The sequence below is a fragment of the Phyllostomus discolor genome, chromosome 1 (genome assembly GCF_004126475.2).
Source record: "Phyllostomus discolor isolate MPI-MPIP mPhyDis1 chromosome 1, mPhyDis1.pri.v3, whole genome shotgun sequence".
Taxonomy (NCBI): Eukaryota; Metazoa; Chordata; class Mammalia; order Chiroptera; family Phyllostomidae; genus Phyllostomus; species Phyllostomus discolor.
In genome coordinates, this window is record NC_040903.2 from 210,215,199 (window position 1) to 210,242,826 (window position 27,628).

The window sequence follows — 27,628 nt, forward strand, 5'->3', positions numbered from 1 at the left end:
ACAGGCCTGCGAATCAGAGGGTTGCAGGTTTGATTCCCAGTCAGGGCACAGGACTGGGTTGCTGGCCAGGTCCCCAGCAGGGGGTGTGCAAGAGGCAACCACACATTGATGTCTCTCTCCTTCTTTCTCCCTCCCTCCCCCTCTCTCTAAAATAAATAAAATATTAAAAAAAGAAAAGCCCACGGACCTCGCAATAAGAAAATAGCGAAGGCTCTCCTCCCCACGGTGAGGAGCACGCGTGCAAAACAAAACAAAACGCAGACCAGCTGAGAAGCCGGCCCCCTCGTCGGGGCTCTGGGGTGGGGGGAGGCGCTCATCCTCACGGCAAGCCCAGACACGGGGGTTGGGGGGGGTGGCTTTCCCCCTTCACGTCCCCGGACACCACGGGCCCAGAAGGAGGAACGGCCGGGCAAGGCCGCACAGTTGGGAAGTGGCCCAGTTGGGGCCTGGACAAGAGCCAGAGAGCGACACCCATGGGCTCCGGCCCCAGCCGGGCTGCCAGGCCACCATGGGCCTCAGTTTCCCCCCAACCACAACAGGAAACGGCCAGGAAACTGCCCCTCTTTGGTACTGCGGCAGGTTCGAGCCTCCACTCCCGCTCGGCCCCACTTCCCAGAGAAGCAGCAGCGGACTTGGGAGGGAGACGGAGAAGGCGGGGGAAGTGGTAACAAGGGTGGAGACAGCAACTTCTCCAACGGCGCCGCGGACACGAGCCCACTGTTGCTGCGCCCCGTGGCCCCACCGAGATAGGCCCCCCAGAACTGGGTCTGTCCCCACACGGAACAGACCCGGGTCCCCGGAGGGGTGCTGGGCAGTGCTCCCTGGGGCCAGTCGGAAACCCCATCCCCACGAGGCCCTCCCAGGTCTCCGTGCAGCAGCACGAGGGGCAGCAAGCAGCCCGGGGGGAGCCGTGGGTCCCTGTGGGGTCCCCGTGGGGTGTGGGGAAGGAGGTGGCGGGCGAGATGCCCCTGGCTCGTCCTCGCCTGGCAGCGGCCAGGCCCGCAGGCAGGCCTGACAACCACGGCTGTTTGGGAAACAAGCTCTCCGCGTTCCCGGCCACTCCGCGGAAGGTAAACAGTTGAGCTCTGGACGCCGGCCACCTTCCTTTGTGTATTTTCTGAGCATTTTTATGCCAGTTTTTATGCCTTTCACGATAACGGCAACTTGGGACGCGCATCAGGCCTGCTCCGGCCCCTGCTCGGCCGCCTCTGGCCGCAGCGTCTCTGCTGAGGCCGCAGCGAAGCTGCCGGGGTTTCTTAGCAACTCTCTCTCCGGCCCCGCGTCAGTCACTCAGGTGGCTGGGCAAGCCTCGGTCCCCCTGCACACACCTCCAGGGGGCTGTGGTCTCCCCACTGGCTGGGAAGGGGGAGACAAGGCTGCCCCCTCAGGAGGGGGACCCTCAGAGGACAGGACGCATCTGAGGAGGGCACCCTCGGGGGAAGGGAGGTGCCACAGGAGAGGGGGACACACCTCAGAGGCTCTGCCCGTTCCCCAGACGGGGTGGTGTAGGGGCTCGGGCGGAAGCCAGCTCGTCCCAGTTGTGTCGTTCTGTCTCTGGGACCCCAGCCTGCCCCCAGAGGAGGGGGCTGTCCCAGGGGTGTGTTGTTCTGCGCAGGGGAAGGGGTCTGCCTGGTGCCCCTCAGCCAGTAACGAGGCATCTCAATGGCAGGGCCGCCCGCGTGGCCAGAGGAGGTCCGCAGGCACCGCGCTTCCCCGTCACGCCACCCGGGAGGCCAATGGCGGGCGCTGTCTGCGCAGCGCTCAGCATCCGGGGAAACAAGGGCCCAGTGTTCCCTCCGGGGGACGGGGCGGCCTGCAGCGGGGGAGGGCCGGCGGCGTGAAACAAAGGCCTGCAAACCCCCGTGGCTGGGAAGGCCCCCTGACTTCACACAGGCAGCCCAATCACGCCCAGCGCAGCAGCCACGGCAGCCGGGCTCTGGCTCCCCACCGTCCCCCCACTGCACGCCCCCCCACTGTACGCCCCCCTGGGACCTGGCCGGGGGGGGGGGGGGGGGGCGGGGACGGTGGGCACAGCAGGTGCCAGGAAACCCATCTCGGCTCAGCTGCGCCCAGGCTGGAGCACGCCACTTAACTGCCCTGTGCCTCGGTTTCCCCACTGAAAAAACGAGGATGCTGTTATGTTTTCCCTAGGACCACACAGGGCGGCTCCGGTGCATTAGAATAGCCTGTTTATGTATGCGGCACTGGGTGGTGGGCGGCCCATGCAGGGCGTGACCGCCGCTCGGGGCTCAGGACAACACTCCTGCTCGCTCACTCACTGCTCTGACAGGCATTTCCTGGGCGCCTCCTGCGTGCCGGGCCCCTGCCCTCTCCTCTCAGGGCTCCCAGGCAGCCGCAGGGGCGTGCGGGTTCACGCTGGAAGCAGACTCAGGGGAAGGACACGGCCACACGCTGCTCCACTGCCTGCGATGCCCAGCCCCCGCCCCGCCGAGCCCTCTGCCCACATGGTGAGTGCTGACTTGTTTTCCAAGTCCCAGCTCAAAAGTTCAATGCTTGTCCAGACTTTTCAACTCACCCCGCCCCAAGCAGGAAGAACCAGTGAGTGGCTCCCTGGTTTCTCCCACGTCCCCCCGGGACTGTGCCATTACTTCCAATTATAAAGTCACTTCTGTAACACTGACTCCTCTACCAGACGCTGAGATCCCCGGTGACCTTAGCTGCGATCTGTCTTACACAGCCCCCAAGGGGAGACCATGGGGGGAGGTCAAAATGAGATCAAAGGCAAGGGGTTCTCCAGGCTGTATGCCCAGCTCCCCCCTCCTCCCACACTTCCCCACGTGCTTCTCTGACCTGATCGATAACCAGCTAGACATGAAAGAAACAGACAACCAGGCCCGGGTGCATCGGGGATGCTGAGGACTCAGGAACCTGGCTGCGGCCCCCGTGCCCGGGCTGCGCATCCTCTCGGGATGTGAAGCTCAATGCGGTGTATGACCTGAAGACACTCTACACTCCTCTGAGCAGCCCCAGCCAGCTCCCACTGACGGCCCAGCTCAGGCGGCCGCAAGGGAAGCCAGGGCGGGCGTCGGGCAGGTGTGAGGCCAGGCCCGTGGGGTCTCTCTCAGAGCCTCGATTTTAACCCCAGCCCTACTGCTCCGCTCTCACGCACTCGCACGGAGCTGGGCTCTGCTCTGAACACCTTTACACGCATCAGCTTGCTGCCGTCTCACAGCGGCCTGAGCTGGGGACCCACGAGAGGGGTACAGAGGTTCAATGACCTGCCAAGGTCTCCCTGCTCACGTCCACTCTCAGTGGGAACAGCTGTGAAATAACCGCCCCTTGGAGTTTCCTGGTGACGGGAGACAGGGGAGTCTTCTGTTCTGATGAAGCAGAGCTGGATGGGCCCCTGGGTGAAGGCTGGACTCCAGAAAGAACAGGCCATGATGAGAAGCTTTCTGCCCCATCCCCCATTCTCCAGGAAGGGGAAAGGGGCCAGAAATTAAGATAACTGATGGATCATGGCCATGTGATGAAACTTCCTTAAAAATCCCAAGGGTAAGGCGGGTAGTTGGGGGGAACTTCTGGGCTACTGAACACATGGGGGTGCTGGTAAGTGGCTGCGCCCCCAGAGAGCATGGAGGCCACGCCCCCTTCCCTCACCCCTCACCCCACACACCGCTGCCATCTGGATGTTCAGCTGTGTCCTTCCCCACGTCCCTCTGCAACAGGCCGGTGAACACTACGTGAACTGGTTCCTGAGTTCCTCGTGCCGCTCTGGCAAATCAATCAAACCAGGGGTGGGGCTGTGGGAACCTCCACTTTTTAGCCAACTGATCAGGAGCACAGATAACATAACCTGAACTTGAGGCCGGCATCTGAGGGAGGCGGGTGGGGCCGGGGGGGGGAGCAGTGTCGCGGGACTGAGCCTTCTAACCTCGGCGACCGGATGCTGGCTCCAGGGGGGCGGTGTCACCACTGAGTCACGCTGCAGGACACCCAGCTGGCCCGGCAGAATGGCCTGGCACGGAGAAAACCCCCACCGGCTGGCGTCAGAGGCACTGACGGCGCAGAAGAGCGGGGAGGGGGGGCGCACAGGCGGTGTGCGTTGCTCCCTCAGTGTGTTCAGCGAGCCCTCAACAAACGCCGGCTCCCGTGTTTCGCCTGTCGAGCCGCTCACGTTTTACTGCCCGGTGGGCCTTTTCCCGACTCTGTCGAGAGCTCGAGCACAGGCCAGACTCTGACCTTCGCAAAGCTAGGTCACTTGAACTACCTCACGCGAGACTCCTCAGAAGTGTCTGTTGCCACAATAAAATTTATCATCATTGTTAATGGTGTCTGACATCTTAAAACTCTTAGCTCGGGCTGCCTTCGACTCTACCAAGCACCTGAGGCGCAGATGGGGACACTGAGTCACAGGGAGGCTCAGTGGCTTGCCCAGGGCCACAGAGAGTCCCGCTTGGGAACCCAGGCCCCTCTCCTGCCAAAGCCATAAAATTAACCTCTAAACCAAAAGGGGTCCCCGGTGCCTGGGGCTTTCTTTCCATCCCCTTCTCGCTCAATTCGCACCCGCAGAGTGGCGTGTTTTCAGCTGTGACTTCAAGTGGAAGTCGCTAGATCAGAAGTTCTGTCTCAGCCAAGGTCCAGACAAAACAGCCCGGATGAAAGGCGAGTGGCGTGGGTCTGATTTATTCCCCTGCACTCTCTGAGGATCTGAGGATCGGGGACAGAACTGACACCTCCAATGTTTAAAGGCCTCCCCAAGCAGAAGCAGGTCTCTTTGGAAAAGTGGGGGCTGGTGCCTCAGGGGCAGACTTCAAAGGGGAGCTTGGCCTCGCAGGGGGCAGCAGGCAGTGTGTGCTGGGGGCAGTTTTGCCCTGGGCAAGAGTGACACTCACCCTGGAAGGACTTTAAAGTGGCCAGGAGCTGAGGGTCCCATGCGGCTGTCCACCAGCAGCCTCTGCCCCAGGCCGGGGAGGGGAACTGTGGCCAGTGCTCCCTCACCCAGTTCCCCAATTTCTCAGTAACCCGTGTGTAATAACCAGGGTAACACGAGTCAACAGCAATCGGGGGTAGGCAGAAGAGTGAGTGACCTTTGTCCCCCAGAAGATCGGAGCCAAGTGGACTAGACGGTCGGTCTCATGATGAAGGTACCCAAGTTCTGACAGTTTGCAAGCCGACTTGGTTTCAAAGACTCAAAATAGTTACGCCCGCTCCACAAGCACAGCTCCTGAAGAACAGGGTACACCCTCAATCTCGAGGAGCTAAGCAACCCTGGGCTGCACCCAGTGCTCCAGAGCCAGGTTCAAGAGCAGATTAAAAGGAGAAACAGTCCACGCGCTTTGACCCAGTAAGCCCCCTCCTGGGATACCGGCCTGAGAAAACGGTCAACAGGCGAAAGCCATTCCCAGCCCAGCAGGTTCATGGAAGCCCATCACCAAGAGGAAAGTCACAGAGCACATGTCCCACAGCAGCGCTGGCCACGCAATGATGGGTACGCCCCCAACGGAGGACCGTAGGGAGCTGCTGGGACGTCGGCAGGGAGTCCCGCGGAGACGAGCGTGGGCGCGTGCCCCGCAGCCCCGTGAAACCGCATCGGCTGCGGACAGCACTGCAAAGGGGCCGCAGACCTGAGGACAGGCGGGTGCTGGGCACCGCAGTCATTAGCGGGGCCGGGGGGCCTTTCGGGACACATGGCAGGACTCTCTTCCCGACTCCCCCGTAACTGGGCGCCATCACGTGACTAGCTCCGGCCAATGAGCTGTGAGGAACAGCGGGACACCTCACTTCCTGGGCGGAGCACCTAGCTGCCAGCGCCAGGACCCCGGAGACCGCGCCGCGCAGCGCCATGCCACCGTGCTGCGCCTGGCCCGCTGGTGGGGACCTGCCAACACCTGGACAGGCCGCTGAGCAACTGCGAGGGACTGGGGCCCCAGCGGGCCCACGATGGACACGCGGCACCAGTGAGACGTTAACAACGCGGTTTCGATCTGCTCCGATTTGGGGCTGTGAACCCAGCACCGCCTAGCCCGGCCTAACAGGGTCCGGTAGGTCCCCCTTTTCCCATGCTCAAACACGGGAAGTAAAGCCGGGATGGCGGTGGGGGGTGGGTAGTAAACGGGCCTCATCAGGTAACTGACCAGGTTACGGCTAGACTTCCGTTGGGATTATGTTTTAAAGCTGAAATTTAGTATTTGGGTGATGACAGGGGTTTACCCTGTAAGGGAAAGATTGTCCAGTCCCTTAAGATCAGAAGACAGAAACCTTGAACAGAAAGCCACACCGTCCACGTGGCTGCTCCCCAGCACCCCAGAAAAGACCACCCCTAAACCTGTCAGATGAGTCCCCCAACCCCGTGCAGCTCAGCTGCTGGGCTACTTCCGCAGTTCAGAGCGGAGTCCCAGCTGGAGCCAGGTGCTGGGCCCCAGAGCCTCCTGCTACGTGCCAGGCACCGGCTGGGCCGTGTCCTGAGGGGAAAGGACCAATCACAGACTTGGAAAAAAGAAAAAGAAAAAGAGAACGCCCCGAGTTCCGCTGGGACGCGGAAAGGGCCTGTGAACCCAGACCACGTGGAGGGGAGCCCAAGACCGCGGAAGGGAGGGTGGCGCGTCCTCCCCGTGCTGTCACTGTCCTGTCTCCAGCCTGCAGGCAGGAAAACCCGTGAGTCCCCCTGCCCAGTGCCCCCCCCCCTTTCCCCGAGCTACCCCAGACACAGCGCGCTACCCTAGGCAGAAGGTCAAAGGGCAGGGCGCCTCCCTCACCTCCCCCAGCCTGTGTCCTCGCCTGCAGTAAGGGCAGTGGGACAGCCTCCCTACAGCCGTGCCTGGCCCACAGGCAGGGACAGCACCAGGCGCCCCGAGGGCGCAGCTGTGCACACTGCACAGACGTCAGCCATGTGGGTTTTCTTCCTTTGGGTTTGGGAGAGGCTGGTCGTCTCCGAACACAAGCCTCTCTGCCCTGTCCGGCTCCTCGCCAGCATGATCCTAACCACCATCTCCACCCGGACAACCAAGATGGGTAGGGCGTCCCCAGGCACGGTGCTGGGCACATTACATAACTTGTTTCATCTAATCCGCATAATGCCCCTGGGAGGCAAAACAACAGGGGAGCAGCAGGGGGCGGGGCAGGGAGGGGGTGGCAACAGTAAGCTAGAGTGGAAACAGTAAGCTGGAGAGGCCAGCAGGCTCCATCAGAACGTGGCAGGAACAAGAAATACAGCCTCTGAGGTATCAGGGTTGTTTGCTCCAGAGGCTTAGCTTAGCGTGTGCTGACGAACACCCCAGCCGGGAGACTCTGCCCAGGGCCTCTGTCCCTGCGTGCCCAACGCCAGGCCCCCAGGACTGGCACAGAGGGAGGAAGGCGGCGCTGAGGGCAGAGCCTGGGCCCGCAGGCAGAGGCCTCTGTCCTTGTCTGTAAAACGGGGGAGCCAAGGATGCGGCCTCCACACTTGACGAGATGGTGCGGGTAGAGCTCCAGCTCCAGCGGGACCCCCAGCAGGGGCCAGTCTGAGGGGCGGGGCGTCAGCCCTCTGTTCCTGGAGGCTGCTCTGCTCTTGGTCCCCCCAGATCCTCCTCACCCATCCCGTTCTTGCTGGACCCCCCACCTCCCCTGGCCACCTAGTTACTGCCGTCTGGGTTCAGACTGGGTCCTAGGCATGATGCATGCACCGTGAGGGAGTCGCAGGAGAGTTCTCCTTGGCCTGTGCACCCCCACCGAGACTGGTGACTGTGCCCTGTCCCTCCCTGTGACCAACGCAGGCCTGGCGCGGTGCCAGCTGTGCCAGGGAGCGGCAAACGTGCGCTGAATTCATTCCCCAAAGCTGGATGGAGACTCATACATACCATCCAGCCACCCACTCGCACACACAGTACTTACCGCGCACTCACACCCCCCCCCCCCACCTTCCACCAAGTGTTACCCACATCCTCCATTAAGAAAACAAAGACAGATTCGGTAACTCAGCCAAGGTCATTGCCAGTAGGGGGCAGGCCCAAGGAATTTCTGACCAAACTCTCACCCGGTCCTTTCCCCGCCACCTCATTCATCCTCAGCAAACTGCCCCACTCACCCACCCGGGGGCTCAGCTGTACCCCCAAGCAAGCTTAGCGCGCTGACGTTCAGCTCGGAGTGGGAGTACTCCACAGGGCCCGCCGGAGAAGCCCCAGCCAAAGACTTCAGCACAAGTTCCCACTGGCCCTGGGAGGAAGCTGCAGACACTCTGAGCCCGACAGGGTGAGAAAGTTGAGGGGCCGCGGAGCCACAAGGACACGCACGCCCACAGGCAGGGCGAGGCGGTGTGGCTGCCCTTGCTCCCACCCAGGACAGGCCCCGTGAGAGGGGCCTGGAGGCTTCTGCGTGCGCAGCCAGCCGGGCAGGCTCCATCAGAATGCAACAGGAACGAGAAACACAGCCTCCTGGGGAGAGGGGCCGGGTTCTCCCTCACAGCCACGGAAGGAGCCGGCCCTGCTGACACCTTCACCCTGGACTTCGGCCCCCACAGCAGCGAGGGAAGGAATCTCCGAAGGCCCCGGTCTGCGGAGACGTGCCACGGCAGCCCAGGGAACTCGCGCAAGGCCTCCCTAAGGAAGCACTGCCCCAACTGACACCTGAGGAAGGGGCCCCGAGATGAGGTGGCACTTAGTGGGTGCCAGGGCGAGGGGGACACGGCGCACGACGGGGGTGCAGAGCCTCCAAGGGCCGGGTCAGGAGCTAGGAACGCACCCCCGGCCACAGGAGGGTGCCGGGCAGGGCATTAGGCTTCGGTCCCTTTGAAGAGGTCACTTGGGACGGGACACGGGTGAGGCAGCCACCCCCTGCCTAGTTCATGCTGCAAACACTTAACGCCTGGCAGCTGCCATGTTTGCAGCCCCCAAAACGGGGCTTAGGCAAGGACTTTGAAACAATGGTGCTCTGAAGAGAGCAAAGGGCAGTGGGTCAGGGGCCTGGCGCTGCCACCCTGTGACTCGGGGCCATCCTCCTCGTGTGCAGCCTGGGGGTCTATCCCATCTGTCACGTGAGGACTACAGACCGCCAAGGTCCCGGGGTCTGGCACGGAGAGCACCTGGTATTTGACTAGAGCCCACCCCCCGCTGAGATGCCCACTTCAGGTCCGGAGCCAGGCTCCCCCCATACCCCCCTGCCCTGGCTCCCGGCCCAGGATGGCTCTTCTCCGCTGACAACGGAAAACACATCTCGCATCTCCGTGTTAATCCTTTATCTCCGCATTGCTGCCAGAAAGGCAACTGGCAGCCCGGGCCACAAGTGGCTAAGAATTCTCCAAGCCAAAAATACACACCCCCTGTGCATCCTCCTTAACAATAAGGAAGGGAAACTTCTGAGTCAAACGTTCACAGAGCCTGCACAGATTATTTTTTAAGCCCCAGAGCCGCACTCAAAGCGGTATTCATTTCTTTCCAGTCCAGAGACAGCCTTCCTTGGGGCGGTTTCCAAAGTGGGATTGGATCTGAAGGAGGTAGGTTTGTTTTTAATCAAATACATTCCAGGAAAAAGAGAACTTTGGTACTCAAAATCCCCTGAAAAAGCCGTGGGTTGTGTGAAATGGAGTAGGCGTCTTCAGGGTAGGGCCTCTCGGGTACTTTACAATGCACGTGTGCGGTGGAGACGGACCAAGTCATTAGAAGTTGTTTTATTTAATTATATATTGGGTGCCCGCCACCCCAAGTCAGGTCTCCTTCCATCACCATTCATCCTCCCTTCACCCTCCTCTCCCTCCCCCAAAGGTGCCAGGACTTGGACATTGAAACCCTTCCCAGCTGGACTGGGAGGATCGAGAGACTAATGCCAGGCCCCAGAAATGTGGGGACTTGACAGAATCAGCATGGGTGACCCTAGAAAGCATGTGTGACCCACCTCTGCCTGCGGCAGGAGGAAGTCCCCAGGGATCACGCACACAGAGCACCGGGAAGGGGCCTGCTGAGGCCCCTGGACACCTGCAGGTCGGCAAGGCCCCGGGGCAGCACACGGTGACCCTGGCGACGGGGAGACTGGATGCTGCCAACTGCGGTGTGCCCTGCGCCTCCGAGCAGCTGCCTTTAGGCCCAGCTTCTCGGTCGCGTCAGTGGGCGGCGGCGTCCGAGGCAGCTCACGGGCCCGGGCAGGCCAGCCCCTGGCAGCGCTGGGCCTTCTGCGGAACCCTGGTCCGTCTCAGGGTCACGGGGGCAGCAGCTGCTCGGACTCGGAAGCCGCCTGGAAGCCTGGACACAGAGACGCCCCGGAGACTCAGAGCGAAAGCAGACACGTGAAACCCCGCCCGGCACGTGTGGGGGCCGCATGGGAAAGCAGGGTTGGGGCCAAAACCGGTGCCGGGTTTTCCCAGCTCTGCAGATGACACCCCCAAGTTCAAATTCGTGACCGGGCTTAATTGGGGCTTCGCTGCAGCCTGACAGGCGAGAGGAGGGCCGGGGTCTCGGACAGTCCCCGGAGTGGGTGCTGTCGAGTGTAACCCCACTGGGCCTGCAGTGCCCTTGCAGGACTGAGGAACTCAAAAGAACAGCCACTGTGTCCACTGGCAGGGGCGGCCTGGCCTGACACAGTCCCTTTCTGTCATCTCCGCAGGAGCCTTTCCCCATGGCTGTGGCCCGTCCTACTCTGCCCCATCAAATGCCCCCAGGCCCTGGGCTGGACACAGAGAGAAGCCGGCCAGTCATCAGCAAACAGTGACCACTGGGGTGGCCAGGGCAGGAGGGGGAGGGGTCCACATGTGAAGAGGTCCCGAGTCGGGTCGGACCAGAGGCAGCAGTCCGCCTGGAAGGGGTGGGGGGCGGGGTGTGAGGGGGAGAAGAGGAGCTGGGAGCAGGGTCTCCGGGGTCCGCAGGGGCCTCCAGAGCCAGCAGGGAGCTCGTGACGCGGGAGTGAACAGCCTGGACTGTGTGGTGGGGTGGGCCCGGGGCTCAGGAGGGCTCCTACACAACACAGGGATAAGCGGTACACAGACAAGTCTAAAGCTAGGGCAGGAGGGCAGGGAGGGAAAGAGGCAGGGACCACAGATGGGGTGGGCCATGCACACAGGACAGAATCCCGTCATGGGTGGGGTAAGGGTGCTGGCTGGTCTCCTTCCCCGAAGCCAGGAGTGGGGAGCAAGGAGCGCCAGGAACTGTCCCCTGTTCTCCAGACAGGGCTCTCCTGACCCTGTCTCAGCAGAGTCCCCACAGGCTGGCTGATTTAAGAGGTAGCTTCCCACACAAGGGCACAAGCAACAGCCAGTGGTTCCCATGGCAACCACCCAGCCCTCTCTCTGCGGGAGAGGGAAGCCGGGAAAACCCACACCAACCCCAGGCAAAACCACTGGGTGTATTATTGGTATGCAAAGAGGCGCTTGAGTTCCCCGATTCTGACCCAGAAAACTCTCCTTCCCTCTTGGGATCCTATAGGCCTCCTCAGAAGGTGATTCCAGACCCTCTGCCCAGTTATGCCTTGACTCATTTATTTGTGTGCCTTTCTAGAACCTTCCACAAGGAATGGAAATGGGAGGGGGGTTCTGCCACAGCTCTGACCAGCAGTGGTTGAGACGGTCTGTCTGCTGTGCTCCCCCTGGCAGAGGGCAGGGAGCATCCTGGTGACCTTGAGACCTTGAGCCAGTGTGAGGTGGGGACTCGGCCAACATGTGTGGCCGGGGGGGGAGGCCTCCCTGAGGGCAGGGAGGAGGCTGGCATGGCTCCCACGCACGGGGCAGCGCCCGCACCCAAGGGTCCGAGACCTGCACACCTTCTTCACCTTGGGCCCGGTCATCAGTGTTTGTACCTCCCTGTCCTGGCCCTCCTGCGGTCCCCCTGGGCTCTCCAGCCTGGCGGCCCCTGGGCGGCCCTCTCCCCCTGCCCGGCTCCAGGCGGCATGGACACTCATGCTCCGGGCACCCACAGCCTACAAGCCCGCCCCTGGGCGAGCACAGTCCTCTCTCCTGGGTCCTCCTCTCTCCACGGGGCTCTGCAGCCTCCCAGGACAGTGCCTGTCCTCCCCAATCACCGCCCCTTTCACACACACACCTTGGCTCTGCGGCTGACGGTCCCTGGGGCCCCGGTCACCCCACTTCACAGTCCTTCATTCAACACACAACCCCCGCCGGTGGGGCCCCCTGGAGGCAGACACGACCACCACCACCTGAGGCAAAGGACAACAGGGGCTCTTCTAGAATGGCCAAAAAACGTGCGGTGGGGGCACAAAGGAGCCCCGGAGTCGTGGGACCAGGCCGACATGGGGTCAGGAGGTGGGCTGACACAGAGGCGGGGCCGGTGAGCCGAGCCGTAAAGACGGCGGCGGGTGTGCCTTCCTGCAAAATGTACACCAGGACGTCCCAGGTCAACCTCGCAGACCACAGCGCTGCGGAGGTTCTGCCCCTCAAGTCCGGGGGACAGACGGCCTAGGAGGCAGCGCTGCCTCGGAAACAAGGTTTGGAGGCAGGACTCTTGGAAGAGGGGGGCGACTCGGGGCAGCAGAAACCTACTGGCAGATGGGGAGCGGTGGTCTCCAGGGACTGCAGACCGCCCACGGGGACCAGGGACTGGTGCTCTAGAGGCGCCTCCCTACACCTCAGCTGGAGGGGAGAGCAGAGCCGGCATTCAACCAACTGCGGGTCGGCCCGGGGCCGGAAAGCCCGGGGTCCGTGTGCGGCTTGGCCAGGGTTCCGCAAAAGGGTCTGAGGCCCAGGGCTTTGGACCTCAGGCCTAGATGATCCAGACGAGACTCGGTGGGAGGGGTGCCCCACCCCAGCCGTGATGTGAGCACTCACGGCTAATGCCTGGCTTTCTTACTCTTAAGGGGTGTCCTCAGAGAGGAAGGGGACAGGTGGGAGGGGTGCTCATCAAGGCCACGCCCTCCCAAGGGACAGGCGTGGCCAAAAGTGGCAATTAGTGAGATCAGCGAAACCTGCCCCCTCCTGCAGGAGCCCACCATCGACAACACGGAGGGCCAAGGAGAGCGGGGACAGGCGGATGCACGCCGCTACTGCCACCATCCTGCTGGGAGCGCTCCTTGTAGCTGGAGCCAGCCCCAGGGCCCCGCAGAGGCGCAGGGGACTGACATGTCCAAAGGGCACACGGTCAAGGCCACAGTGGTGAGCTTCTGTGTCAATATGAGAAACCCCGCAAACGCCCCGGGGAGGGTTAAGGCAAAACCAGGCACCGAGAGAACAAAGGGAACTGTGACTTAAGCCTCCCGACACGCACAGCTGACCTTCACATCCTGCTGGCACCGACGACAAACAGCGTAGCTCCCTCTGAGTGGCAGGGGGACATGTGGCCCGTGGGACCCTCCAGGGTTCTGTGTGCTGGCAGCACCCTCCCCACCGCTCCCCAACGAGCCTGGCAGCCTTCTGAGCCCCCACCCACCGGGAGGGGGAGAAGTGTGACCGACTCCTGGTTTCGGCCCCCAGGCCGGGCTGCCCCATCCAGCTCTGGTAATTACGTCCAGGGGTGCAGCCCAGGGCCCGGGAACACTGACCCTATTCTCTCAGCGCCGGGATCAGGACCAAATCCACGCGCTGCCTCCTCTCCCACTCATCTCGATACCTGGGGCAGGGGGAGGCCGCAGCTCCAAGAACCGGGGAACTCGAAGACAAATCTCTCAGAAGCAGAGCGAGGAGGAGCTAGGGGAGGCTGGCAGCCGCCCCTGAAAGGTGACCGTGAGGGAAGAACAGGGACCTACCTGCCTGGCGGGGGCAGGGTGCAGCCCCGGATCACAGTGTCCCACAGTCACTGGGGAGCTGGGAAAGCCACAGGACAGGGGCTCCCTGCCAGCGTGGCCCCCTCTGCTCTCCCCACCCCCACCCACTGGACAATGCCCCTTTTCTCTTGGACACTGACCCCACTTGTCAGGGCTGTTTTGAGACAAGGCCGGCCCTGAGGGCTGTTCCCCGCTCCCTGGCTGAACTCCTGCTCGGGGGCACAGCCCAGCGGGGACAGTGCCAATCCCTGGGAGCCCCCTGACCTGAGCAAACCTCCCCGCCTTTCCCCTGACCCCAGGGCAAGGCCACCTCTGGGTCCCTCGCATGGTCAGCAGGAAGGGGCCTCTGCCTGCATTTCAGACGTGGCCATGGGTCACGTTCACGCTGACCTCAAACAGGAATTCAAGCTCTAGTAAGGACTACCAGGCGTCTCAGGGAAGGGGGGGGGGCGTGTCTCCTGCTGCAGTGAGGGGGCACTGCTGGTGAGGCCCGCCAGGTTGGGACCTTCACCCAGGTCAGGGCGGCCAATCCCACAGCCAGCTGCAGGCCCCACTTCACAGAGGGGGACCCGGCGGGGGCTCAAGAACATCCAGCTCACGACCGCCGGCTGGGACAGGCACCTGCTTCCGCGCGTGCTGTCTGAAGGCCCCCGACAGCGGGGCTCTACTTGACGCCCCGTGACGCCCCGACGCACACAGCTGCCTCCGCTCACCAGGAGCTCACCCACGGTGCGGACACTGGACGTCAGGCCACACAGAACGATGCCAGATGTAGCTGTGAAGTAACGCAGCCTAAAACAAAATCCCAGTCAAACCAGTATCGGCTCATTCACTGTGAGAGCTGTCCACACCCCTGTTACTTATGCACAGCGCGAATGCTCCTCTGACCCCGGAGAGAACAGTGCCCTTTTGCCACACGCCTCTCCAGTGTCCAGGTATATTGCTCCCAAAACCGAAACCACACCGAGCAGATTTGGATCCTACTTTCTAACCAAACGCGCCACAACAAAAACGTTTTCCTGCAGCGTTGTCCACTCTTCCAGACCACCGCCACTGGCAGATCGATAAGGCATAATTCATCTCACCAGCTTCCTGGCATTTAATGCCTGGTTGCTTCCAATGGTTCAACGACACACAGAAAGGGGTTAAATTGCATCCCATCTACTCTGTTTTAAAGGGGAAGGAAGGGGGGGATAAACGGTGACGGAAGGAGACTTGACTTTGGTCGTGAACACGCAATGTAACATACAGGTGACGTGTTGCAGAGTGTACTCTTGAAACCCATGTCATTTTAGTGACCGATGTAACCCCAATGAATTCAATGAAGTTTTTTAAAAAATAAAAGAGAAAAGGGAAAGAAGAGGAGATATATGGTTATTCTGAACACAAAGAAGGTCCGAACAACTCCCCAGACATGCATTTAGCGGAGAACTTTTCTGGTCCTGCCAGGAAAGAAGATGCTCAGTAACTATTCCCAAACCTGTGACCTGTTTCTTGCTCAATTCCTCTCTGAGCTGAGCCCCCAAAGATGATGCCCCCAAGGTCAGGGGTACGTTCCCTGTGCTACCGCCACTGCTCTGCAGGCGCCCGCTGTGCCCAGCGACCGTGGGGCACCGCCATAGCGGAGCTCGACCCCGGCCCCCCCATTCTAGCAAAGGAAGCCCAGAGTTCCTGGGGGCCACCTCTCAGGGGGGTCTTAGAAACGTCTGAGCGGTGGCACAAAACACCGACCGGGGTCGGTCCCTGGGCCCCAGGTGGGTTCACCGCACACACAGAGATGTGACGCTGGCGGCTTGGACAGGTAAAGCAACCTGCTGGGGATCGCACAGCTGAGGGACGCCAGGTGGACTCGCGTCCACCCTGTGTGTGTGGGAGAGAGAGGCAAGAGTTCCCCGGGGGGGGCAGGTGAACCGGCGAGTTGGGGGGGCTTCCTGCAGCAGGAAGAGAGTGAAGAGAAATGCGGATGGAACCACAAAAACCCACGTGCCCTCCAGGGTCACTGCAGTAGTGCGGGCACGGGCCAACCCACTAACCATTACTTCCTTCGGGGCTGTTACCAACAGGAAATTCCGTGCAGGGAAATGCCAGGCTGGGTCGAGACGAGCAGGGCACCCCGCCCCACCCAGCCCCGCCGGCTCCCGAGAACAAAGTGCGCCCGTCAGGAATGTGTGCCTGGGCCTCAGCCGGCCCAGCCTTGCTGGGGGGGGGGGGGGGGGGGGGTCGAGTGCTTATCTGGGGCCTGATTAGAGCCAGGCTCGATTACCAAGGCTGGGCCCGTGGTGACCGGACACCTGTCCCCGGAGCACATCAGGGTTCTAGAAGCCACACTCCAACCACACTCTCTTCTTGATCTGTCAGCAGGCTCCAGCCCGCCCCACCCCATGCGCCCCAACACCTGACGGCCACCCACACCTTTCTGCAGCTCTGGTTTCAACTTGGTCCCCAAGACATTTATAGCCTCAAAGTCCACTAGTTGAGCACCATCCCCACCCTGACTTCTGAGCACAAGGAAAAGCTTCTCCCTGCCCCAAACCCTCAATTCCTGTCATTCTAGAATCCAGCCCGTGCAATGACCAGCCCCTGGCCTCGCTCCTCTTCCACCAGTCACCCAGGGGGGCCAGAGACAGTGGCTGCTGGGGAGCTCCTGTGGGGAGGGGCTAGGGACAACTGGAAAGCACAGAAGCAATGCCCACGGAGGAAATGTAACATTGAGGAGGCCAGTGTGGGGCAATAGGGCATGGTGGGGACTGTGGCAACTGGTTTAAAGATCAGCAACAACTCAAAGGGAAGAATGCAGAAGCCCTGTGTGGGCCAAGCGAGGCACTTGCAGGCCAGCTCTGGTCCAAGTCACCAGTCTGTGATGGGGTCCACGCCCCTCCGCACAGGGGGGCAGCAGAGGCCCAGCCAGGAGGAAGAGGAACGTGACGCAGGTCTCACTGGGAACTACTGAGGGAGTCCAGGACACAATTCAGCCCGTGCTAATTAATCCCTTTCCAGCACCTACCGAGCTGAGGCCCTGGCGAGTGCCACGGCATGAGGCTACCAGCAGATGGACACTTGGACGTGAACTCGGGACATGGATGACCCACTGGGCCCTCCAAATGAAGGGCTGAGAGCTGTCCACGCACGAGCCGGGGCCTGGTTCAGGGGCAGTAACTGAACCAAGCCCACTGCCCCCCCAACTCCTGGGGCGGGGACACATTCTCAGACCCTGGAGGCGGGGGTCCACAACACTGGTAGGGGAGTGGTCTCTAGGTACACGCCCAGTGGGAGGGGCCGCCTCAAGCACCCACATTGGTTATGGAGGAAGAAGCAAGAAAATGCAATGACGTTGTGACCGACCAGGGACCATGGTCGGGGTGGGCTCCAGGACCAGGACCAGTCTGGCTCTGGAGCCAGGGCACTGGCGGGGAAGAGGAGCAGGTAAGGCCCTCCACCCCATAAGATGTAAACTAAGGAACCAGAACCAGAACCCCGACTTCAGCCCTTCCAGCCTGAAATGAAAGCCTGTGTCTCAGGCTCCAGGTCTGATGATCATTCACCAGCCACCACTGTCCTCGCCGGTACATGATGTACGGCGTTTCAAGATCAAATGAAGCCTCCGAGCCTCACCTCTCAGAAACGAGCAGAGGCCAGCACCCTTGGGGCAAATAACCAGGCTGCCGTGCCGGTCCGGGCTGTGCCCTCGGCCAGCAGGAAACTACAGGGGAGCGGGTCAGTGCGACCTTTCCATTCAACCCCCGTAATGGCCCCAAAGGGCACGGCTGAGGACCAGGAGGCCTGGAGGGCGCCTGCCTCCCCCACAGCCACGGCTCCCAAAGGGGGGGAGGGCAGAGGGAAGAGACGGTGCGCCTGCCGGGGAGACATGACGGCACCCAGAAGCCAGCTAGAGACCTCGGTCTGCATGCGAATCAGAGAGCCGACTGCAAGGACCAGTAATGGAAGTTAATCTGTATTGTCGCTGCTTCAAACTTCTCATTCAGACTCCTCACCGCTCCAGCACTAACTTCCGAGTCCCGTCCCCAGCCATCCCGAGCCGGAACTGCCAGAGGACTGTCCTCAAAACGCGCTCTCACCCACTCAAAAGCCTCGGGGGGCTCCCCACTGCCCCTCGACAAGGACACTCGCTGTTCACTGCCTCCCACAGCAGCCCCCTGCTCTGGCTGAACGGCCCCCTCCTGGTCGGGGGAAGGGGGCCTGGCCCTTGGCCCCACCCCCACTGGGCCCCTGCGTGCTGCAGACGCCCCGTGTGTGGCCTGAAGCTGCCACTCTCCTCTATCTTAACTCTCAGAGCATCTTCATCTCGCCACCCCACCCCCCGCCCCCCGCAGCCGACTGTAAGCTCAGCTGAAGACAGCTCTGTGGGCTGTGCTCAGGGCCTCAGACACACACACGAAGTCGCTCATAGGAACTCATGGACAGGAAAGCCACGCCGGGTCCCAGGCTGGTTCCACTTTCTATCTCACAAAGGAGGGAACCACAGCCCCAGGAACCAGTGCTGCCCCGGGGCCCCGGGGACCCGTGCGGCGTCTGTCTGGCCAAATCTCCTCTCCCGCGTGTCCCCCACGAGCTCCAGATAAACGGAAGCCGTGAACCGTGTCCCCGCCGTAGCAGAGATAAGACGGACACACAGGAAATGGTGGAGCAGCAGCTGTGCCAACTCAGCGCCCGGGGGCCCCCCGAGTGCTCGGGGCTTCAGGACACACGGGGACACTCGGGGACGGCCCGGGGAAGGGCCCGGCGGGGGAGACAGCACAGACAAAAGTCTCCAAATGAGTGGTCACCTGGAAGGCAAGGGGAGGCACCAGGGAACTGGTATTTTTCCACTTCTCTAAGGACTGAAAACTCCACAACAAGCTCCCGCCACCCTGACGATGACCACGGCTTCCCAGAGCAGCGGGGACACCCTCCAAGGAACGAGACAGCCAAGCTCGGCTACTGAATAACCTCTTGTCAGTGGAACCACCTGCAGGATGACCAGGCCAGGGCGGTACACGCAACCTGGTGTCAAGGCCACTGTCAGCCTCGGCCCAGGTGAGGGGTGGGCAGGTGAATCACAAAGGCCTCCATGCTCAGCCTGCTCCCCACCCACCCCCCAGCTGGACTAACAGCGCCTCCCCGACGCTGAAGAATGGAAGGGGGGAAGTGGGGAAGGGGGGCTAAGCTGGGAGGGAAGAGTCAGGCAGACGGACCCCTCAAAAAGCCGGGGCCTCACAGCAACTTTGGGCTGCTGGCGGCCACCACTGCCTGCCCGTCCCAGCTCTGCAGCCAGGGCCTGCACTTCTAAGGCACATCGGTCCAGAGGACTGACCCCCTGCTGACTTCTGGGGCGGGCAAGTGACTCAGGCCTGGCCAGCTACACCGTCTCGTCCTCCAGACCCTAGGGACCGGTGCGAGAACAGTTGTTACGGGTTGAACTGCGACCTCCAACACGACAGGCTGGAGTCCCAACGCCCCTCCCTGTGGACGCAGCCTCATCTGTCGGGGAGCTGTGAGGTGAGGTCGTCGGGGCGGCCCTGGTCCGATAGGACCGGTGCTCTCCCGGGAGGAGGGGCACGCCCTACAAACCGGCAGGCGCAGAGCACGGCCCCGGGGAGATGCAGGCAGAGACTGGCACCCGCTGCCACCGACAGGGAACACCGGGGCCGCCGGACGCCGGAAGAAGGATCGGGGAGAGCGTGGCCCTGCCGACACCCTGCTTTCCGACTCCACCTCCAGGGCTGAGCACGCGTGTCTGCTGGCCCACGTTGTGGGGCAGCCTCGAAAACCCCTGCACCGGGCCCACGGCCCAAGCCAGGCCGACCGGAGCCAGCGAGCACCAGCCGGGACTTCTGCTGCCTGGTGGAGCTCGGGGCAAACGGAGAGCCACGGGGGCTTCCTGTGAGACACTCAGGCTGGCGGGAGGGGGGTGCTGGCGGCGTGCCGACCCGTGCCGACATGAGCCGCGCCGACGTGACCTGCACCTGGGTGCCTGGAAAGCGAAGTGGTTCCGACGACAGGAAGTGGAGGCCTTGACGGCCTGACGCTGTCCCACCTTGGACTCTTTGAGACATGCAGACTCGTGAATTCGGTTTATTCTTACCTCCTTAAGTCTTCTTTCCCCACGTGGAAAATCTGTTGCTTACAACCTGAAGAGCCTTTAGGCTTTATCGTACACAGGCACAATTTGGTATTTTAACCTAACACACGTCCAAATGAGCACGATCCCCAGCAGCACCCCCGCCCCGCCATCATCTAACCTTTCAGCACCGACGACAACGACCCCAGAGCACGGGCACTCGCCTCCCGGGCACACGCCTGCAGCCTCCAGAGTGAGGGCTCCATGGTGGCCGGGCGGCCGTGTCCCAAAGGCGCACTTGATCTTGAATAACACAAACAGGTCGGCCAAGCTCACAGTAGCAGCGGAGATGTGTCTGATTATAAGAAACCCTGACTACAACGGCTCCAATCGATCAGGTGGGGAGGAGGTGGGCCCCTGGGGAGTTCCAGCAGCCCCGAGTCCGCAAGAGCCCAGGGGCTCTCAGGTTGTCCTTCTTCTGTGCGTATTGCGACAGGTGTCTGTCCTCGTCCTGGTCACGACGCGGCTGCCACGGGCCCAGGTGCCACGCCCTCAGAGGGCAGAGGCGGACGGCTGCCCCTTCGCAGGAGAGGAAATGCTGGCTCCGTGCAGGTTACTGATCGGCGCTGCACGACGCAGGCGCCACAGCCACGAGGGAGCCTGGGGACGCCAGCCTCGGCCCAGGGCACGGCTTTCAGGGCGGGCCTGGGGCCACCAGCAACGCCACTCAGAGCAAAATGCAGACTGTCTGCTGAGAGGCGGCTCTCCAGGTGTTAAAGAATTAGGGAGCCCCCCGCCCCCACAAGCCCTAAAAAACCACTCCTGTGGCTTACACTGCTGACCTGCAGGGTAAAGTCAGCAAATACAGAAGAACCATTTACCAAGGGCCTCTCTTGTGCCAAGTTCTTTGCTCGGCACTGATATGGGGGCCCTGGAGGACCCCAGAGGTAACGGTGAGGGAGAAGGGTCCGCCCAAGACAGCCAAGGACCATAAGGGAGAGCCAGGGGCCCGCGCACAGCCTGGAGGCAGCGGCGAGGCCGGAGCCTTTCCTCAAAGAGGACGGGGCAGGAGGGGAGCAGGGAATGCTCCCCGGGGGAAGCTGGTGTCTGCAGGACGAAGGCAGCTGTGCCAGGGCGGGTCACAAAGGGCGTGTGCAAAAGCACAGGGATGGGGCAGCTGGGAGTCTGCTGGTGCTTGGCTTGGGGCGGGGCAGCGACCAGATAGGCAGGTTGGCAGGACCAAACTGGGAAGAGCATGGCAAACCGCTCAGAAGGGCTAAGACTTTCACCCACAGACAACGGAAAGCAAGGGAGGGACTCACGGGGCAGGGGTGCCAGCCCAAGGACTGGCAACACTAGGGAAGGCAGGACAGGGGACCTAAGACAAAGGATGCAGGTGGGAACTGTCAGGGCCACATCCACAGGGACAGCCAGCAGGACCCAGACACCGATGACAAATGGGTGTGGAGGGACAGGGGCACCGAGCTGGTTGCCGGGGTAGAGATGGGGGCAGGACCTTCATTCTGACCCAGGAAACCAGGAACAGAAGCGGTCTGCAAGGGAGGGTGGTGAGGCAAGTTACAGAACACAGGGAGCCATCGTAGGCCTGTGGCGGGTGGGGGGTGCAAGCAAACCCTCCCACTGGGGAGTGCACCTCCAGTTCTGTGCCGCCGGGCTGCAGAAGGCCACGTGCGGAACGGTCTTGCTGGGGCAAACCCAGGGTTCAGGGCAGGGGGCTGGGGGAGACCGTGTCACTCGTCGCCTTAAACAGAAGTGCACCACTCCGGTGGTCTGCAGGAGTTTACACAGGGGGGACGCACCGCCCGGCCGGCTACCGGAGGCCCAGCGGTCATGCTCATGCTCCCACCCGTGCTGGCAGCCTGCAAAACCAGAACTCCCTCCTACTCGTCCCACTCTCGTCTTCCCGGAGCCTCAGGTGGGCAGGACACGGCCCCTCTGAGCTCAACCACCTCCGCGCAGGGGGTGGGAGGCGGGGCACGCCTGCGCCCCGTGAGCCATCAGGACTCCCTGTCCTGCACGTGGACGCCTTGGCTTTGGAGCTCCGAGCACTCCAGACGGTCAGCGGCAACTTCGGCCCTGTGAGCCCAATGGGAGAGGAACAAAGGCGGACGCCGGAGGTCGGGGGTGCATGCAAGGGGGCAGTGCCCTGCACCTGGCCTTGAGAGCGCCCCAGCCACGCTGGGGGGTCCCACCTGGCTCCTGCGCCTCTCCTCGCATGAGTGACACTTCGACCTTCATTCCCCTCGCCCACTCAGAGAGGTGGTCAATTAAAGACCCGGAGGGCGAGAGGTTCGGCAAGCATAATTCTTGAAAGATGGAGTCAGATGGGGACAGGTCAGAGACCCGGGGAGCCACAGGGCCCTGCTGCAGAGCCTGCCATGACTGGCACTGTCCAGCAGGGGGCACACTCTCCAGGTCTTGGGAGGGATTGAAAGACGCTGACGGGTCAGCAGAAATAAGACCTGGGGAAGCGCCTGTGCAGACGGGTGTGCTGGGTGGGCTCACTGACAATGGGGCCCACTGGGGACTGGGGCAGTTTTGCCCTCGGCACAGGACCCGGCTGGCCCAGCACACAGCCCAGTGCCTGATGAGCAAACAGCCTGTGAATCTAGCGAGCCCATGGTGGCCGGATGCCGCTCCCCGGGGCTACCCAGCTCACCCGGAGCTCCCCAGCACTCTGCACACACAGCACCTCAAGGCCAGAGGCCCAGGGGTGGGGGCGGCCCAGGCTCCGGGCCCCGGCTCTGCCCCCCACACCAGTGGTTTTCAAACACGCTCTGGCCTCTGATGTCGCGCTTAGAAGGAAATCTTACAGGGAGACGCCCAAAATCAACAACAGATAAAGCTGCTGCTATAGCCCATTGTGTGGAGGGCTCAGCAGCCACCCCCGAAACACCAGAACCCCCCCCCCACAAACAAAGACCCCTAGCTCCCTCACAGAGCCCCGTCTGCACACCGTGCTAGAGCTTCTGGCCAGCGCCCATCCAGTGAGCCTGGAGGGCAGCCTGAGCCTTAGCGTGGGGGAGGGGAAACCCCAGATGGGGAGTCTTTTGCTCTGAAAGCAGAGCGACCCGCCAGTCCCCATCGCTGCCACGGACATGCTGCGCTCACTCCCCACCTCTGGCTGAGGAGTGGCAGAAACTACCACCTGTTTCAGGAACGGCTCTGTTAGGAGAAATTCCAGCACATTCCACCCCGGAGGGCACCGGCTGGAGCTTGCCTGGGAGGAGCCACCGTCTCTGCCTAGGGGTTGACTGAGCAGAAGCGCCTGGGTTCGAATCCCAGCCTTGCTCATGAGTGGCCCCGTGCTGCTAACATTCCTGCAGCTGAGAGGCAGAAAAATCAGTCACCCCCACAGCCCACAGCATTGTCTGGGGGTTTATCCGAGGGATCTTTTCACGGCTTGGTAAACCACTCCCAAGTGTTGGCTGTGTGTACACTGATTGTATTACTGGGTTTCTAGAAGGCCAAACACAGCACGCTTAGTGTCCACCGAAGGTCCTTTATTACAGGTGCCAGGACTTGCAGGGCCACTGCTCCTCCCACCAGGGCCCCAGGATTCTGGGCTCTACACAGGGTCCTAGTCCCCACCTTCCAGCAGGTGAGCCTGAGCAAGTCACTGCGTGGACCTGTTTCGACCTCCGTTCCCCCACCTGTGACCGGAGGGCACTGAGCGTCTTGGCTGGGACACAGGCCCTGGCGTGGGGTGAGCCCGTGGCAAACGCGGGCCGCTGTGAGCTGGCCAGCGCAGCCTGGAGCCCACGCCTGTCTGCTGCGTGGAGGGCGGCCCCCAGACAGGGGGCGCTCACGCATCCTGCGGGCCCCGCGTCTGCAGCTGGGAGGTCAGAGCTGGAGAACAGAGCACCAGAGGGGACCCTCCGTGCCCCCCATTCCCACAGGCAGGCTGGGGCCGCCACACGGAAGCCCCCTTCGTCCCACGAATGTCGACCGAGTGCTGTCCCAGGCCAGGGCCCGGGGGTGCAGAGCTCGCACACAGTGGGTTACGGGAGGCCGCAGCCCCATGAGGGGTAAGGAGGACGTCCGTGGGCGCGGGCTTCCTGCCGGGGTGGCCCCTCCAAGCAGCCTGAGTCGCCCACAGCGAGGGGGGCCTCACCCCAGGGGAGCCGCACGTGGGAGTGCAGGAGGGGACACTGTGTCCCGGCAGGGGCTGCTGCTCGAGCACCAGCGTTCTGGCGAGAACCCAAACACACACACACCACAGGAAACAGCACCCCCTCCGCCTCCCACGGCTTTTTTTTTTTTTGCCTTTTGTTTTTGTTTTACAAGCCTTTGCCTGGAGCAGAATGCACAACAAGAGAAAAAGCACAAGTCCTGAGCGAGCAGCTCGGTGAATGTGCACAAACTGACACCCGAGAGCAAGACTGAGAGCGCACCCCGCAGGACCCCCCAGGACCCCCCAGGACCCCGCAGGCGGCAGCAGGCCTGCCCGGCACCCGCTCCCCGGGGACAAGCCACTGGCCTCCTGAGCCACCGCGTCTTCAAGGGCTCCCCGAGGCCCGACCTCAGTGCAGCCACCGCAGCTCTGCCTCACACCAGCAGCCGTTCCAGAACCTTCCACAGCGCCTCGGACAAGGGCCTCTCCTCCAGAGCCCCAGCCGCCTGCGTCGCTGCGGCAACAGCCCACAAACACGGGGGCCAGGCCTCCGTGCCATAAACAGCCCTGACAGGTTCAACAAATACAAATGTACGACAGCAATTTGTGGGGAATTTATGAGAAATTAAAATTTCAACTTGGACGGTAAACAAACACATTTCAGGATCTGCCCCACTTAAAGTTAAATAAACCATATGCGAGCATTTTTCCAGCGTGATGCCGCAAGGCTGCAACCCGGGGCTCGTGGGGACTTGGGCTGAGGCTCTGAGGCCGGGGCCGCTGGGGCACGCACCCCTGCACGTCTGCCCGCCTCACAGCGTGCACCCGGTTTACGAAGCACCCGCACCTGCGTTCACCCACCCGGTCCCCCCAAATGCCGCTGGGGAGAGAGCGTGGTTAGCCCGCTGTGACGGCCAGCCTTGATGCAAAGCGAAGCCGCCAGGAGACAGTGACGGCGAGAAGGCTGGGGGATCCCCCTCCGCTTGCTGACGAGTCCGTGATTCGCAGGAAGGGAGGTGGGACGGGACCCCAGAGACCCCAGCAGGGCCGTCAGCCCACCTCACAGAGAGGGAGCCAGGACCGGGCCCAGAGGCCCCCAGGGCCAGCGGCCTTGACGGAGGCCACCCCCTCCCGGGGGAGCCCCCCACTAGGGAACGCCGCCAGTGCCCACAGGCTCCCCGACCAGAATGTCCCGCTGAGCAGCAAGCAGACAGTCTCTCACACGGCGACGAGCAGGCGGGAGAGCGGCCCCAGCTCTGGGCACATTGTGCCAGCCGGGGCCCCACCCAGTTTCCCGGTGGGCAGCCCCCTGCCCCCAGCTCTTCCGAGGCGGACCTAGGGTGGTCTGTTGGCCTGGACAGGGCACCAAGGTGGTTGGCAGCCCGGTCGCCTCAGTGTCCCCAGAGGGCAGGGGAGGGCCTGCTGCCGGGGTCCTGGACGAACACCAGTGATGGAAGGAATGGAGGAGCCAGCCTCCAGCGGGCCCCGGTCCTGCGAGCATTGCAGCCCCTCCAAGAATCAGTGACACCCGGAAAGCGGGCCCGGGCAATGATGCCCAAGGGGGCAGGGCACCTGGGAGGGCCACTCGGGAGAGGCGGAGCGGGCTGCGGTGGGCTGGAGTCTGCGTGGGGACAGAGAACCGTGGGTCTCCCTCCCAGCTGCCCAAGGATGGCACCTCGGGGCGCACAGGACCCAAGGCTGCTCTGCCCTGAGGTCCAGAGTCACAAAGCAGAGGGGAGAGGGGTGCCGGTCACTGTCTGCTGACCTCCACCCCTGCCCCACTGTGCCCTGTGTCTGTGAGGCTGACCTCTGGGGACTGGGTCACTCGGGATCCGACACTTCCAGCTCCATTCAGCCAACGGGGCCCCCCTGGATGAGATCAGACGGCAGTAGGATGGGGGGGGGGCTGGTATATTTATTCCCCCTCCCCCGCTTCAGTAAGACACCTCTGGCAGGGGCTGGGAGCAGCCCGGGCCGGCCCCTGCCCCACTCACCCCCCGGGGCGGGAACAGCCGCTCACAGCTCGGCTCTCCGGCCCCACCCGGTCCTTTCCCGCCTGCCCACACCTGCGGGAGCAGCGCCACATTCAAGTCACTTCACCCGCGCCACCTGGGGGGGGGGGGTCCTGCCTGCCGCCAGGCCCCTGGCTGAGGGGGCCGGGGCGGGTCCAGCCCTGCCCCGTGACGGGCAGAGCACCTGGAAGGAGCCTGAGCGGGGCGGCAGGGGCAGAGCGCTGCGCGGCACGGGCCGGGGGCGGGCCTCCTCACCCGCGGGGAGGGTCACTGGGCTGAAGTGGGGGAGCAGCAGCTCGGGGGGGAGCAGCGGACTGAGCTTGGGAGCAGGGGGTGGCCCTGCTGTGCTGCAAAGGCCCACACAGAACAGCGGGGCGAGCTGCTGTGGGGACCTCAGAGAACTCAGGAGGGGACAGCGGGCTTTCAGGGGAGGCCAGCGAGGCCCGGTCAGCGCCAGTAGAGAGGGCCCTCCCACCACCCCCACCGTCTGGGTTCGAAGACCACAGCGGCTGCCGCTGGCTAGCTCTGTGCCCTTATGGATGTTGCTTAGCCAAGTGATATAGGGGAGCCTCAGCTTCCCCATCTGCAAAATGGGAAAAACAAGAAAGAGTTCTCACACAGAACTAGCAAGATAAACGTAAAAACGGCCAAGAAGGATGGGGACACAGGTTCAGCAATGACACGAGTTGGCCATGTGGTCAGAGTTCACTGGGACAGGGACGCATGTCCACCCGGGAGACTCTCCCCCACGGCCGGGCGGTGCCCAGCACCCCTACCCACAGCCGGTGTCTGGTGCCAGAACCGAACTCTCCAGCCCCCGGCTCCCTGAGTACAAACCGGCGACCAGAGGGCAGCGGTGACCCTCCCACACCACTGAGCCCCGGTTCTGGGACGGGCTCAGCAGGAGTGCCCTGATGCCCTATCCCGGCGGTCGTCCCGGCCTCCGAGGTCGGGGCCCTGACAAGCTCCCTCCAGGGGAGGGGGCTGCAGCCCGGGGGGCAAGTCCCTGGCCCGGCTTGTGAACAGGCCACCGACACTCTCGGGCAGATGAGGCTGGCCCCATGGCCACCACGTGATGGCTGCCGCCTCGGAGGGAGACACGGTCGGGTGGCACCTCCCCAGCCCCTCCGGCGGCTCATGAAGCCTGAGTTTCCCCTCGGCTCGCCGAGCACAGCGGGGACCCGCACAGAGCGGACGCAGGGCCGCTGCGCAGACGGCTAGGCCCAGGTGGCCACCCACGCCCGCCCAGCGGTGCCGGGAAGCAGCCGGACTGGGGAGCCCCGGGGGCCAGCCCGTCCACACTCCCAACCCTTCCCCAGGGTCAGGCACACACCCAGGGCCAGCGCCCACGGGTGGGCGGGGTGGCAGGCAGGCCCCGGCGCCTGGCCACAAAGAGCAGAGAGAGGGGCCCCGGGGCAAGAGTCGGACGGAACAGAGGGGCGACGGGGCACGGGAGGGAGAAACGATGCCGCTCGTGTCCGGGGACACGGTCAAGACCAGAAGGCAAAACTCCACAGCGACGGCCCCGTCCCACAGTTCCCTGTAACATGTGGGGTTCTCCCCCACAAAAGCACATACTCCTTTTGTAAACTGCAAAAACGATAAATAGGCCTCATCATTTACACAACTCAACGACGTGATGGCGGGCTTGCCCCAGGGGCAGCGGAGCCGACGGTCATCACAACACCGCCTCCAGCCGTGACACACCAGAGCTGCCGCCAGCGTCCTCCGAGGGGACGCACCGACTCCGGCTGCCGGGGGGCTGCCCACTCCACAGCCACACAGAAC

At 62.8% G+C, this 27,628-nt stretch overlaps 1 protein-coding gene across 5 annotated transcripts in view; it reads right to left on the reverse strand.

The window, feature by feature from the left end:
- ITPK1 (inositol-tetrakisphosphate 1-kinase) overlaps positions 1-27,628 on the reverse strand; it is a 121,385-nt gene that overhangs the window by 48,364 nt on the left and 45,393 nt on the right. Inside the window, exon 1 of one of the 5 annotated variants that reach the window (XM_036013448.1) lies at positions 11,675-11,958. The exons of the other annotated variants lie outside the window; for them this stretch is intronic. The gene's annotated coding sequence lies outside the window, so the exon portion shown is untranslated. Of the gene's footprint in view, positions 1-11,674; positions 11,959-27,628 lie in introns of those variants that run through there. 5 annotated transcript variants of the gene reach the window in all.